Raw genomic sequence first — 10,474 nt, forward strand, 5'->3', positions numbered from 1 at the left:
TGCACGCCACACGCCACACGCTCGTGATGGAATTTGAAAAGTTTTATATGTTAGACGCGCCAAGATTGAAGGCAGAACTTACGTCACTCTTACTTATAAAGTGTTTCAGAGGTTACTTGCTTTATTTCACCTGTTTCACTTATCTATTTACATTTCTATTTACTTGTCTCTCTTATCTTTTTTCATATCCACAATATTTCAAATCCACGAGTAATATAAATTTTCTAGTAAAGTTCTATAGATATTTGTCCTTAACAAAGCAACCTCCTTTAACCCCTTCAGTACCATGACGCGTTTTCATAATAATTTTGCTTACTATTTGGTGATTTCATACAGGTTCAGAAACTTATGTGGAGACTATAACAATGAAGACTATAGCCATTAATCTTCTGATCTCCATAGACCTTTCCTAATCTAGATAAAATCGTCTAATCATATCCAAAACTCATGGTAAAAATGTGTCCCAGTACTGAAGGGGTTATATATCCCTGCATTTTCATTTCGCATATTTATCATCAATTTCTCTCACGTCAATACAGAAAGTTTTCTGCACTGAAAGTCAGATTAACTAGAGGCATTCTGACAGTCTTGCCGCGAGTGTCAGGTATCCGGAGAGTAAGCCAACCACACTAACACCGCCCTAACCACCACACTAACCACCACCCTAACCACTACACTAAACACCACACTAACCACCAAACTAACACCGCCCTAACCACAACACTAACTACCACCCTGACCACCACACTAACACCGCCCTAACCACAACACTAACTACCACACTAACCACCACACTAACACCGCCCTAACCACAACACTAACTACCACACTATCACACTAACCACCACACTAACTACTAGCCCTAACTTGGAAGCTCAGCCATTGCTCTCCCACGCTACCCAGACTTTCCAGTGTCAGACTACAACTTTTTGTGTGCGAGGAGAGGAATGGGGAGGACACAGGAGGAGGAGACAGGGAAAGAGAGAAGAAGGGAGATAGGGAGTCAGAGGGGAGAGAGAGAGAGAGAGAGAGTCGTTCATTAGGCTACGAGTTCACGAGTTGGACTAAAACTGGTGGCGTTTAAGAAATAAAAAAAAAATGCAACTCCCAACTTAAAATAAAAGCAAAACAAAAAAAAATACAGAATGTAACAGTGAAACAGTGAACACATCTGACTTTTTTTCTTTAAAGCTGCAACAAATATGTGTGTGAGGGAGAGAGAGAGAGAGAGAGAGAGAGAGAGAGAGAGAGAGAGAGAGAGAGAGAGAGAGAGAGAGAGAGAGAGAGCATAACCTACAGGAAAAGACACAAGAAGAGGACGGAGAAGAGAGAAAGATAACAATGATGAGAAGATGAAAGAGAAGGAAAGGAAAATGACAAGTAGGAGAACAAGAAGAAAAGAAGAGGAAGAAGACAATAATGATGATGATGATGATTAAGAGCAGGAGGAGGAGGAGGAGGAGACAGAAGAGGGGTACGATATTAAGGTGATAGGAGACGAGAAGGAGGACGATGACGAAAAGGGAGAGGTTGAGGGATATTATGGCGAGGTGAAGGAGGAGGAGGAGGAGGAGCCCTTTTGTTCCCACGGCACGAGTAGCTGAGGGCGGGATTGGGACAGATAAGTAAGATGCAAAGGACAGTACCAGTGACAAGACAGGCCCTAAGAACGACGGAAGAGAGAGAGAGAGAGAGAGAGAGAGAGAGAGAGAGAGAGAGAGAGAGAGAGAGAGAGAGAGAGAGAAACAAAAGTCGTGGCATTCTCCATTCAAATCTTCGTTTTTTTCTTTCGTGCCCTATTATGTAACCTACCTTACCTCCTTTTTCTCCCTTCTCCTCTTGTTCCTTAACCTTTCTTTATATCCTGCCCCCACACAGCTTCCCTGGAGCCCTGTCCTTATTCACCTGGCCCCGTCACTGCCCCCTTGTTCCACCGGGCCGGCCTATACAACATCCTCACTCCCTCCAGATTTTAATGAAAGTGTTGGCACATAAACAAAAGCCAGGCTGGAGACAAAGGTGTGCATCATCCCATTCTATCGAACGCTCTTCTTCTTCTCTTCTTCTGTCCTTTCTATTCACGAGCTCCGGATAAGTTTTGAACCTTGAAAAACAATAATAATAAAAATGGAAAATGTAGAGCAAACAAAAAGTATTCCTCTTTCAAGATTAATTAGGTTTAAGTGATTTTAGAATAAGTGAAGAGAACTTGTTATATGAGGAAAAATGTCACAGTTTAGGTTCAGTTAGGTTACAGATCATTCATGGAAGAAGACATTACGGTCAGATTAGATTAAAGAGCTTGTCATGTGAGATTAATCTATGGCATTATAATTTTGAGGAGAGGCTCAACGTGGTGGGATTGAGATGAATGGAATACCTTGTGAATCGTTCATCCATTTGTCATTTTACCTGGTTTTGTACCTTCCCCGTGTTCGCAAGCCTATATCTCACTCTCCCTTCCCATTTTCTTTAAGAGCCGTGATTTATCGCATGACACACTGCTGTAATTAGTGTTCCAAGGGTGTCACGCCGTGGTACTTGCTGGAAAGGTATTGTTACGACTCCTACACTAACGAGACACAGACATACATGAGCCAGTTACGTGTTGTAAAGGAAAAATAACTAGTATACATTAGGTAACTTAAGTATTGTGTATCAGTAAAGATAAACAAACAATAGTGTTGCTTTCAAATACATACACGGATACGTATATACACAGACAGACAAACAGAGGGACACACAAACAAACAGACAGACACAACAGACAAAGAGACAGACAGCCAGACACACACACACACACACACACACACACACACACACACACACACACACACACACACACACACACACACACACACACACACACACGGTATGAAAAAAAAAAAAAGGAGAAAGGGAAAGAAATCAGAACAATCAATCCGTAAAAAGACACAAACAGAAAGTAAAAAATAGAAGCTTAATTCCGCAACAGCACATACTCACTGGATATTCTGCCCCACACACACACACACACACACACACACACACACACACACACACACACACACACACACACACACACACACACACACACACACACACACACACACACACACACAGACATCAGGCTTACGGATAAGACCCACCGCCAAGCTAAATGGAAAGTGACAGTACAGCACCAGCCTTTCAATCTCCGCTCCTTTCCGTCTATATTTGTCTTTTAATTCAAGATCACTGCGTCCCTTCCATTGACACATTTCCATTAGCTTTACCAGATCCGTGAGGCAAATATCTGATGATTAAGCCTTTCACACACACACACACACACACACACACACACACACACACACACAGAGAGAGAGAGAGAGAGAGAGAGAGAGAGAGAGAGAGAGAGAGAGAGAGAGAGAGAGAGAGAGAGAGAGAGAGAGAGAGAGAGAGAGAGAGAGAGAGAGAGAGAGAGAGAGAAACCATTAGCAGATTTACGTATAGGTCTAAGAGTGAAGGAGGATGAGGAGGAAGAGGAGGAGAGGAGGAGGAAGAGGAGGAGGAGGAGGAGGAGGAGGAGGAGGAGGAGGAGGAGGAGGAGGAGAAAAAGAAAAAGGGATGGAGATGGAGATGGAGAAGGAGAAGAAGGAAAAGGAGATGGAGATGGAGAAGGAGGAGGGAGGAAGAGGAGGAGGAGGAAAAAGAAAAGGAAATGGAAAAGGAGAACGAGAACGAGAAGAAGAGCGCCCTAGAATGAAAAAAACTGAAGAGAGAGAGAAAAAAAAACGATAAGAATAAATGAGAATAAAATAAATAAGGGAAACGAAAGAATGAAATAAAAGATCATAATAACAAAGTGAGCGGGAGATAGCAAGAGAGAGAGAGAATAAAAGGAAGGAGAATAAAATTAAGCGCCAGGAAATAGAAAGGAGATTAAGGTAATGGCACTCTCAATTAGCATCCTCCTCCTCCCTCTTCTCCTTCTTTTCAGGTGGAATTTATGACACACCTGGTACCCTTAGTCGGCAGAGAGCGCCCTTCTCACTCCCCGCTATCTTTACTTGCTGAAATGAAAATATAAAGGAAGGGAATTGTCTGGGGGGAGGGGCAGGGGGCGATCAAATTGATGGCTTATAGCGCCTCCTCAGTAAACACGAGAAAAGGGTACCCATAACTCCACGTCCGGGTACACAGCAGTAGCGCGGAGCAGCTCTGGCAATGTATGGTGTGCGATGTATTCAATTCTGGCATGAAGCATAAAATTTAGCATCATCATTCTTTTTCTTCTTCCTCCTCCTCCTTCTTCTCCTCTTCCTCTCCGTTCAATATTCACCGCGATAACTTCTTCCAGACGTAAAAAAGTGTTTCTCCTCCTTTTCTTCTCCTTGAGTACTCATCTTCACTCCTCCTCCTTGACTTCCAGGTACTCTCTTCCTCCTCTCCCTCCTGTACTCCTCTTTTACTCCTCAATATCGAAGAGCACTCATCTCCTCCACTTTTCCCTTCTGCCATCCACTCTACCAATTCTGTAAAGCCTCTTGTTCTTTATCCTACAAAAAAAAATAAGAGGAAACGCTCAGCGCTTCCTAGAATCCATTTCCTCAATTTGTTGATTTCCCCGCCAAGCGCCCATCTCTCCGTCCTCTTCCGCCCACTTTCCAACCACTTCCGCCTCCACGCTACAGGCAGGTGCGTGTGTCGTGCCTTATGCAGCACTCTTCCGTGGTTTCCTTGTGGGGCTGGTTCGTCCCTCTCCTTGCATTTCACATTACACGGAAAGATTTTGTGGCTTGTCTCTCCAAAAAAAAGCACGTCAGATTTGTTTACTGTTCCGGATAAAACACTGAAAGATTTATTTTCGTTCGTTAAAGAAAACCCATTACCAATTCTCGAAAATGTTTATCAGAGACCAGTAAAAAAGATATTTAAAATCACACTTTTCGTCCTGACAGACTGTGAGTGGCCACGCGGCGGACATGGAAGCCTGCCACGGTGCGCCACACGGAAGAAACGGCACAGGAGAAGTCTGAGGTCTAAAGGGGAGAGGTTCTTGACCCTTTGTTTAAGTGACTAACCACCACAGACTTGGGCACCGGTCCAGACCACGTCCTGGTGTGGCTAAGTGACGCGACTGTCTGGCTACGCCCCTTAACAGATGCTTTCCTCGACTCGCCACACTGTCTCTGCCTGGAAGACGCCGCCGCCCTAACAATCCGGCCACGCTTGCCAGTGAAGAAGTAAAGGCTGTTATTTTTACAAGCAACTTAATTCAATGCCACATAACCCAAAACACATCTAAGCCTGAATTATATGTAGATTAGCACACCTTAACTTCCATCCTTGGTTCCTTTAAAGCAGCCGTTCAACAAACAAAGAGCACAGCTGCAGGGATGAGAGAACAAACACTTTATTCAATTCCATTATGCAAACCACACTCCGTCCTCATTTTATTCTAACACAGAGTAAAATGTTCCGCCCTTAACAGGTCACTGAAAGACATAAGAGTAACTGACTCTGCCTCCATACTCACCGGGGTCACTACTGCGTCAGGTGGGCCCTTCGTACCCTCAGGAACCACCCGGGGCACTGGTCACGCTTTTGCTCGAAAGTTGGCGCGACTCCTTATAACAGCCACAGATATCTCATTCCTGTGGCTCCTTTGCGTCAAAGAATCCTGTTATTTTGGAAAGTAAAGCTGCTAAAGATCCTGAAAACCAAGTCCTGTTTAGAGCGCGGGGCAGATGACGGTCGCTGCACGTGGGACAGAAGCATCGAGGCACACAGACACCCTCACGCTGCCGCTCCGCTACACCCTCGCACAGCCCTACCTCAACGTCGCCTGGCACACTACTGGCGGCACCTCGACCTCAGGTGGAAGCGCTGCCAGACGCCGCCACCTGCCAGCTTCCAGACCCCCGCCGTTCACACCTGACCTTCAGCAGTGCCTCTCCCGTGCCACGCAGACCCTGTCCCCTCCTCCAAGCCTCATTAATCATCGAGACTGTTGTGTTTATTGCCACCTCCTCCTATCCTTCCTTCTCCCCCCCACAGCTGCGCAATTACAGCCTCGCAAACACCAAATTCACGCTAAACCCCCAAATCTGCCCAACACCCGTGCCATTCCCATCGTCACGCCCTTCCCGCCTCCCTCCAGTAATCCGTCCTCACGGTCTGGGGTCTTCCAATAATCCCCTTGCCTCCCCAGAGACCCACCAACTATTCCTCTTCATCACGATCCTTCCAGCTGTCCATCCTCCATCATTCCCATAAACCTCCTCCGGCCACCACCACCACACCACCACACTCCCCAGCCCCTTCCTACCTTATCACCAAGAAAAGTTCACAGAGGGGTTATCAATCTCCCGGGAAGGAGGCCGCGACAGTCGTTGACACAGATTATCCACGGTTCATGAATAAGATATTTCCTCGAGGACGCAGAAATCGAGGCTCAGGAGCAATGACAAGTACTGCTGCGGCTGCCGTGAGAGAAAATTGGATAGGTATGACGAGAAATTATATTCATGGGTGTCAAAATACGCTGAATTCTGATTTTAGCCTGCACTCAGACAGAAACTCATTCGTATATACATATATACATAAATGCATACATGTTTATTTGCAGCGAGAGAGAGAGAGAGAGAGAGAGAGAGAGAGAGAGAGAGAGAGAGAGAGAGAGAGAGAGAGAGAGAGAGAGAGAGAGAGAGAGAGAGATGGCGACGGGTGAAGAATTACTTGAGACAGATAAAACAGACAGACAGACAGATAGACAAATAGACAAACAGAGACAGACAGATAGACAAACAGACACAGACAGATATACCTGACACAAACTAACTGATTAACGGCCACCCCACCAAATATGCACAAAAATAAATGAACAAAAACAAAACCCGCATACATTAAAACAACAAAAAAACAAGTCAAAAAATCCTCCCATACTCACAACACGAACAGCACTGCGAGGCGAGGCGGGGCGGGGAAGTCACCCAGTAACCCCTCGAAGTGCTGAAAGATCTCGGTAATTTCTCCGGAAACCCTAAACGCATTACTCAGAGGAAATTATTTTATCCTGAGAGAGTCGTCATCTTGCGCCCAACACGCTGTAACTTCATTATTTTCATTAGCACGTAAAAAAAAAAAAAATGTGTCTGAGGGAAGGGCGTCGTCAGCTGTGGGCGGCGGGAACAAAGGTGACCACATGATGCATTTATTCTAGTGTGACTGATTCCGCACACTGTCCTCGTCTTTCCCTTTACTTTACTCTCCTTCCTATCCTTTTCTTCTCAAACTGCCTATTTTTCTTCCTTTCCCCTTGTTATTATACTTTTAAAATACCCAAACTCTCTCTCTCTCTCTCTCTCTCTCTCTCTCTCTCTCTCTCTCTCTCTCTCTCTAGCTAAAATACTGTAACACCACAAATCGTTTTCATTCACTCACAGATTTGTCGCTTTATTCAATCACCTTCAGTGCCCAAACGCGTTCAATGACACATTTTATGTACCTAACGCTTATAAACGTTTGGTATGAAAATATCACACCTTTGATCTGAGAGACGCGTCATTTGTAAACCCATTAGCGGTTGGCATCACACACACTGGTAAAAGGTTGACCAATATTTGTACATTTGAATTACACGGTCATACTTTTCATCCATCGCAAAACAGCAGCACTCGCGGTAATCGACTGCAACCCCGTAAAGCGACTGTGTTCCCTGCCCCCAATAAAGGTCAAATAAAACCCAAATAAAGCACAAAATAAAGTCCAAATAAAGCCCAAATGAAGCCCAAATAAAGCGCTATTCACGGTGTGGCTACGAGCATGTTTGGAGGAATTGAACTGCGATAATGATCTAACTTGAAAACACAGCAATCTCTCTCTCTCTCTCTCTCTCTCTCTCTCTCTCTCTCTCTCTCTCTCTCTCTCTATCCCAGCCAGCAGTAACTTGTGTTGTCACTTCAAACAATAAATACTATGTCATATCAAGAGGACCTGTAAACTGCCAAAAAGGAAAACATACACTCGATACATAGAGAAAACAACAATTATGTCTCAAAATGTGTGTGTGTGTGTGTGTGTGTGTGTGTGTGTGTGTGTGTGTGTGTGTGTGTGTGTGTGTGTGTGTGTGTGTGTGTGTGTGTGTGTGTGTGTTAAAATACAGTGCAATACACACCATAACGTCACCATAAGCACTGTACCTTGGTTCAGTGATGACGCAGACCTTCTAAAAGCTGGGAGACGCTGCAGGAGCCAAGGACGAGGGCGAGGGCAAGGACAAGGACCATTGCAGGGGGTGATAGCTGGCTCTCCTCATCTGCTGTTCGCTGGGGTTCACACAAGACCAACTCCCAACACACCTCAACTCCCCTCACTCGCTCCAGTATGAGAGAGAGAGAAGGCAAGGAATGGGATATCACACACACATCCCTTCCTCTCTCTTTCTCTCCCTCCTCTCTCACACTGTCATTTTTTCCAGCGTCTCTCTGTCTCTCTTACTTTCTTTCTTCCTTTTCCTCTGCTTCACATCACACCTAAGGAGAAAAATACATGCTACAATCTTAATTCCACACATTTTTCAGAGGTTTCCAGTCATAATTCATGCATATTGAGTGTCCCACCAAATGAAGAAAACTTTTTTTTATAGAAAATCTTTTATGGATGACTTTAATGAGAGGTGAGGAAGAAGTAACTACGCCACACACGAGGAAATTCTTACCCTTTTCCTTCCTTTACGTGTTTCTCCTTCCCTCTTTCTCTCGATATTCCTGTCCTTTCCTCTCATTTTCTTTCCGTTTTACCGTTTACTTCCTGCTCTCACCCATAATTCCTTGAACTTTTACCTTGCTTCCCTGCTCCTTCCTTCCTTCCTTCCTTCCTTCCTTCCGTCCCTCAGTGACTCACCCTTCCTTTTCCTCCCCTTCCCTCTTCCCTATCTCTTACCCAGCCGTTTCTTTCCTCCTACACTGCACCCCCTCCGCCTATTACCACCCACCCTCCACCCCCGACCACCCAGTTTTCTCTCGGGAAAGGTCTAATGAGCGGTAATCAGCAGGTGCGGGAAGGGTCTGATTATCCCGTCTTGTGAGAGGGTAAATTCTCCGCGTTATGAATATTTCAGTAACGCCAGGCACTTGTTTTAATGTAACCTGTTGAGTCAGACGTTTAGTTATGAAAATATGGGGCTGAATATTGGAAGGTGTGTAATTAGTGATATTTACAGACCATGAGGAGGAGGAGGAGGAGGAGAAGGAGGAGAAGGAAGAAGAGGTGGTGGTGGTGGTAGCAAAGAATAAAGGAGATAATAGTGTTAGTAGTACAAATTGTGGTAATAGTAGTAGAAGTAGTAGAAGTAGTAGTAGTGGTAGTGGTGGTGGTAGTGGTGGTGGTGATAGTAGTAGTAGTAGTAGTAGTAGTAGTAGTAGTAGTAGTAGTAGTAGTAGTAGTAGCAGCAGTAGTAGTAGTAGTGATGGTGGTGGTGGTGGTGGTGGTGGGAGTAGGAGTAGGAGTAGGAGTAGGAGTAGGAGTAGCAGTAGCAGAGGCAGAAGCAAAACCAGACGTAGAAGTAAATATAGAAATAGTAGTAGTAGTAGTAGTAGTAGTAGTAGTAGTAGTAGTAGTAGTAGTAGTAGTAGCAGCAGCAGTAGTAGTAATAGGAGGAGGAGGAGGAGGAGGAGGAGGAGGAGGAGGAGGAGGAGGAGGAGGAGGAGGAGGAGGAGGAGGAGGAGGAGGAGGAATAGGAGTAAAGCACGCAATTCTTAAGTGTGCCCTACAATACAGTTTTCCTTTTCAGCATAAAAGAAAACCAGGACACAGGCGACTGCCCTAATGGCGCCCGTCACCTGCACTGCACGCTTGTATCTCCCGGGAATCACAACGTCGCAACACCCTTTATAAGAACCTTTCGAACTAAAGAATAGACTGTCAGACGTGTACACAACCAAAGCAATATACAGCTATTTGAAAAAACTACCCTATTCCACGCAATGACAGAACCAATGACTCTTTTCCTAGATAACCCTATTTTTTTTTTTTTTTTTTTTTTCTATAATACTTTTGAGGTTGAGGATACATTACCGCTCTTCCAATAAATAAATCAATGCAGAATTACTTAAACCAATAGAATCTTTCCAGTTATCATTGCCATTCTTAATATTTACCCTTCTTTTCCTCTCTCAATAAAAAAAATATCAATAAACACGACAATATAATCTCGTATTCTCAAACACTTCTCTGCATTACCTCCGCAATTTCAAAAGGGTTTATTGTGATTTACGCGAGTTTTTTATGGTATTTTTGCGGTTCTAGAGACAAATGGGCAAAATTTCTACAGTATTAACCCTTTCAATACTGGGACACATTTTTTCCTTGAGATTTGTGTACGATTCGACCATTTTATTGACATTAGGAAGGGTCTATGGAGGTCAGAAGATTAATGGCCAGTCTACACTATTCTAATCGCCCACAAGAGTTTCTGAAGCTGTATAAAGTCACCAACTAGTAAGCAGAATGA

The 10,474-nt window shown here is 44.4% G+C and overlaps 1 protein-coding gene across 16 annotated transcripts in view; it reads right to left on the bottom strand.

Moving 5' to 3' along the window:
• Positions 1-5,823, bottom strand: part of LOC123519872 (potassium channel subfamily T member 2-like) — a 624,454-nt gene extending 618,631 nt beyond the window's left edge. For 12 of the 16 annotated variants that reach the window (XM_045281480.1, XM_045281479.1, XM_045281478.1 and 9 more), the window contains exon 1: positions 5,498-5,822. The gene's annotated coding sequence lies outside the window, so the exon portion shown is untranslated. Of the gene's footprint in view, positions 1-5,497 lie in introns of all 16 variants that reach the window. The other 4 variants (XM_045281487.1, XM_045281489.1, XM_045281483.1 and 1 more) reach the window with 2 other exon arrangements.
• Positions 5,824-10,474: the final 4,651 nt, after the last annotated feature.

This window comes from Portunus trituberculatus, chromosome 46 (assembly GCF_017591435.1).
Source record: "Portunus trituberculatus isolate SZX2019 chromosome 46, ASM1759143v1, whole genome shotgun sequence".
Classification (NCBI taxonomy): Eukaryota; Metazoa; Arthropoda; class Malacostraca; order Decapoda; family Portunidae; genus Portunus; species Portunus trituberculatus.